The sequence below is a fragment of the Pseudophryne corroboree genome, chromosome 1 (genome assembly GCF_028390025.1).
Source record: "Pseudophryne corroboree isolate aPseCor3 chromosome 1, aPseCor3.hap2, whole genome shotgun sequence".
In the NCBI taxonomy this organism is placed as follows: domain Eukaryota; kingdom Metazoa; phylum Chordata; class Amphibia; order Anura; family Myobatrachidae; genus Pseudophryne; species Pseudophryne corroboree.
In genome coordinates, this window is record NC_086444.1 from 827,371 (window position 1) to 833,068 (window position 5,698).

Genomic DNA, 5,698 nt, shown 5'->3' on the forward strand with positions numbered 1-5,698 from the left:
AGCCACACAGTCCATGTGACCGGGGTGTAACTATAGCCATACAGTCCATGTGACCAGTGGGGTGTAGCTATAGCCACACAGTCCATGTGACCGGGGTGTAACTATAGCCACACAATCCATGTGACCAGGTTGTAGCTATAGCCATACAGTCCATGTGACCGGTGGGGCGTAGCTATAGCCACACAATCCATGTGACCAGTGGGGTGTAGCTATAGCCATACAGTCCACGTGGCCGGTGGGGCGTAGCTATAGCCACACAGTCTATGTGACCGGTAGGGTGTAGCTATACCCATACAGTCCATGTGACCGGTGGGGCGTAGCTATAGCCATACAGTCCATGTGACCGGTGGGGCGTAGCTATAGCCACACAGTCTATGTGACCGGTAGGGTGTAGCTATACCCATACAGTCCATGTGACCGGTGGGGCGTAGCTATAGCCATACAGTCCATGTGACCGGTAGGGTGTAGCTATACCCATACAGTCCATGTGACCGGTGGGGCGTAGCTATAGCCATACAGTCCATGTGACCGGTGGGGCGTAGCTATAGCCACACAGTCTATGTGACCGGTAGGGTGTAGCTATACCCATACAGTCCATGTGACCGGTGGGGCGTAGCTATAGCCATACAGTCCATGTGACCGGTAGGGTGTAGCTATACCCATACAGTCCATGTGACCGGTGGGGCGTAGCTATAGCCATACAGTCCATGTGACCGGTGGGGCGTAGCTATAGCCACACAGTCTATGTGACCGGTAGGGTGTAGCTATACCCATACAGTCCATGTGACCGGTGGGGCGTAGCTATAGCCATACAGTCCATGTGACCCGTGGGGCGTACCTATAGCCATACAGTCCATGTGACCCGTGGGGCGTAGCTATAGCCATACAGTCCATGTGACCGGTGGGGTGTAGCTATATAGCCATACAGTCCATGTGACCGGTGGGGTGTAGCTATAGCCATACAGTCCATGTGACCGGTGGGGTGTAGCTATAGCCATACAGTCCATGTGACCGGTGGGGTGTAGCTATAGCCATACAGTCCATGTGACCGGTGGGGTGTAGCTATAGCCATACAGTCCATGTGACCCGTGGGGTGTTGCTATAGCCATATAGTCCATGTGACCGGTGGGGCGTAGCTATAGCCATACAGTCCATGTGACCGGTGGGGTGTAGCTATAGCCATACAGTCCATGTGACCCGTGGGGCGTAGCTATAGCCATACAGTCCATGTGACCGGTGGGGTGTAGCTATAGCCATACAGTCCATGTGACCGGTGGGGTGTAGCTATAGCCATACAGTCCATGTGGCCGGTGGGGCGTAGCTATAGCCATACAGTCCATGTGACCCGTGGGGCGTAGCTATAGCCATACAGTCCATGTGACCGGTGGGGTGTAGCTATAGCCATACAGTCCATGTGACCGGTGGGGCGTAGCTATAGCCATACAGTCCATGTGACCGGTGGGGCGTAGCTATAGCCATACAGTCCATGTGGCCGGTGGGGTGTAGCTATAGCCATAGAGTCCATGTGAGCGGTGGGGCGTAGCTATAGCCATAGAGTCCAAGTGAGCGGTGGGGCGTAGCTATAGCCATACAGTCCATGTGAGCGGTGGGGCGTAACTATAGCCACACAGTCCTTGTGATCGGGGTGTAACTATAGCCACACAGTCCATGTGACCAGTGGGGTGTAGCTATAGCCATACAGTCCATGTGACCGGTGGGGTGTAGCTATAGCCATACAGTCCATGTGATCGGGATGTAGCTATAGCCACACAGTCCATGTGATCGGGATGTAGCTATAACCACACAGTCCATGTGACCGGGGTGTAACTATAGTCACACAGTCCATGTGATCGGGGTGTAACTATAGCCATACAGTCCATGTGACCAGTGGGGTGTAGCTATAGCCATACAGTCCATGTGACCGGTGGGATGTAGCTATAGCCATACAGTCCATGTGACCGGTAGGGTGTAGCTATAGCCATACAGTCCATGTGACCGGTGGGGCGTAGCTATAGCCACACAGTCCATGTGACCGGTGGGGTGTAGCTATAGCCATACAGTCCATGTGGCCAGTGGGGCGTAGCTATAGCCACACAGTCCATGTGACCGGTAGGGTGTAGCTATACCCATACAGTCCATGTGACCGGTGGGGTGTAGCTATAGCCATGCAGTCCATGTGACCCGTTGGGCGTAGCTATAGCCATACAGTCCATGTGAGCGGTGGGGCGTAGCTATAGCCATACAGTCCATGTGAGCGGTGGGGTGTAGCTATAGCCACACAGTCCATGTGACCGGTGGGGTGTAGCTATAGCCACACAGTCCATGTGACCGGGGTGTAGCTATAGCCGCACAGTCCATGTGACCAGAGTGTAGCTATAGCCACACAGTCCATGTGACCAGAGTGTAGCTATAGCCACACAGTCCATGTGACCGGGGTGTAACTATAGCCACACAGTCCATGTGATCGGGATGTAGCTATAACCACACAGTCCATGTGACCGGGGTGTAACTATAGCCATACAGTCCATGTGACCAGTGGGGTGTAGCTATAGCCACACAGTCCATGTGACCGGGGTGTAACTATAGCCACACAATCCATGTGAACAGGTTGTAGCTATAGCCATACAGTCCATGTGACCGGTGGGGCGTAGCTATAGCCACACAATCCATGTGACCAGTGGGGTGTAGCTATAGCCATACAGTCCACGTGGCCGGTGGGGCGTAGCTATAGCCACACAGTCTATGTGACCGGTAGGGTGTAGCTATACCCATACAGTCCATGTGACCGGTGGGGCGTAGCTATAGCCATACAGTCCATGCGACCGGTGGGGCGTAGCTATAGCCACACAGTCTATGTGACCGGTAGGGTGTAGCTATACCCATACAGTCCATGTGACCGGTGGGGCGTAGCTATAGCCATACAGTCCATGTGACCGGTGGGGCGTAGCTATAGCCACACAGTCTATGTGACCGGTAGGGTGTAGCTATACCCATACAGTCCATGTGACCGGTGGGGCGTAGCTATAGCCATACAGTCCATGTGACCGGTAGGGTGTAGCTATACCCATACAGTCCATGTGACCGGTGGGGCGTAGCTATAGCCATACAGTCCATGTGAGCGGTGGGGCGTAGCTATAGCCACACAGTCCATGTGACCCGTGGGGCGTAGCTATAGCCACACAGTCCATGTGACCGGGGTGTAGCTATAGCCGCACAGTCCATGTGACCAGAGTGTAGTTATAGCCACACAGTCCATGTGATCGGGATGTAGCTATAACCACACAGTCCATGTGATCGGGGTGTAACTATAGCCATACAGTCCATGTGACCAGTGGGGTGTAGCTATAGCCAGACAATCCATGTGACCGGGTTGTAGCTATAGCCATACAGTCCATGTGACCGGTGGGGCGTAGCTATAGCCACACAATCCATGTGACCGGTGGGGCGTAGCTATAGCCACACAGTCCATGTGACCGGTGGGGTGTAGCTATAGCCATACAGTCCATGTGACCGGTGGGGTGTAGCTATAGCCATACAGTCCATGTGGCCGGTGGGGCGTAGCTATAGCCATACAGTCCATGTGACCCGTGGGGCGTAGCTATAGCCATACAGTCCATGTGACCGGTGGGGTGTAGCTATAGCCATACAGTCCATGTGACCGGTGGGGCGTAGCTATAGCCATACAGTCCATGTGACCGGTGGGGCGTAGCTATAGCCATACAGTCCATGTGGCCGGTGGGGTGTAGCTATAGCCATAGAGTCCATGTGAGCGGTGGGGCGTAGCTATAGCCATAGAGTCCATGTGAGCGGTGGGGCGTAACTATAGCCACACAGTCCTTGTGATCGGGGTGTAACTATAGCCACACAGTCCATGTGACCAGTGGGGTGTAGCTATAGCCATACAGTCCATGTGACCGGTGGGGTGTAGCTATAGCCATACAGTCCATGTGATCGGGATGTAGCTATAGCCACACAGTCCATGTGATCGGGATGTAGCTATAACCACACAGTCCTTGTGATCGGGGTGTAACTATAGCCATACAGTCCATGTGACCAGTGGGGTGTAGCTATAGCCATACAGTCCATGTGACCGGTGGGATGTAGCTATAGCCATACAGTCCATGTGACCGGTAGGGCGTAGCTATAGCCATACAGTCCATGTGACCGGTGGGGCGTAGCTATAGCCACACAGTCCATGTGACCGGTGGGGTGTAGCTATAGCCATACAGTCCATGTGGCCAGTGGGGCGTAGCTATAGCCACACAGTCCATGTGACCGGTGGGGTGTAGCTATAGCCACACAGTCCATATGACCGGGGTGTAGCTATAGCCGCACAGTCCATGTGACCAGAGTGTAGCTATAGCCACACAGTCCATGTGACCAGAGTGTAGCTATAGCCACACAGTCCATGTGACCGGGGTGTAACTATAGCCACACAGTCCATGTGATCGGGATGTAGCTATAACCACACAGTCCATGTGACCGGGGTGTAACTATAGCCACACAGTCCATGTGACCGGGGTGTAACTATAGCCATACAGTCCATGTGACCAGTGGGGTGTAGCTATAGCCACACAGTCCATGTGACCGGGGTGTAACTATAGCCACACAATCCATGTGAACAGGTTGTAGCTATAGCCATACAGTCCATGTGACCGGTGGGGCGTAGCTATAGCCACACAATCCATGTGACCAGTGGGGTGTAGCTATAGCCATACAGTCCACGTGGCCGGTGGGGCGTAGCTATAGCCATACAGTCTATGTGACCGGTAGGGTGTAGCTATACCCATACAGTCCATGTGACCGGTGGGGCGTAGCTATAGCCATACAGTCCATGTGACCGGTGGGGCGTAGCTATAGCCACACAGTCTATGTGACCGGTAGGGTGTAGCTATACCCATACAGTCCATGTGACCGGTGGGGCGTAGCTATAGCCATACAGTCCATGTGACCGGTGGGGCGTAGCTATAGCCACACAGTCTATGTGACCAGTAGGGTGTAGCTATACCCATACAGTCCATGTGACCGGTGGGGCGTAGCTATAGCCATACAGTCCATGTGACCGGTAGGGTGTAGCTATACCCATACAGTCCATGTGACCGGTGGGGCGTAGCTATAGCCATACAGTCCATGTGACCGGTGGGGCGTAGCTATAGCCACACAGTCTATGTGACCGGTAGGGTGTAGCTATACCCATACAGTCCATGTGACCGGTGGGGCGTAGCTATAGCCATACAGTCCATGTGACCCGTGGGGTGTAGCTATAGCCATACAGTCCATGTGACCCATGGGGTGTAGCTATAGCCACACAGTCCATGTGACCGGTGGGGTGTAGCTATAGCCATGCAGTCCATGTGACCCGTTGGGCGTAGCTATAGCCATACAGTCCATGTGAGCGGTGGGGCGTAGCTATAGCCACACAGTCCATGTGACCCGTGGGGCGTAGCTATAGCCATACAGTCCATGTGAGCGGTGGGGTGTAGCTATAGCCACACAGTCCATGTGACCGGTGGGGTGTAGCTATAGCCACACAGTCCATGTGACCGGGGTGTAGCTATAGCCGCACAGTCCATGTGACCAGAGTGTAGTTATAGCCACACAGTCCATGTGATCGGGATGTAGCTATAACCACACAGTCCATGTGATCGGGGTGTAACTATAGCCATACAGTCCATGTGACCAGTGGGGTGTAGCTATA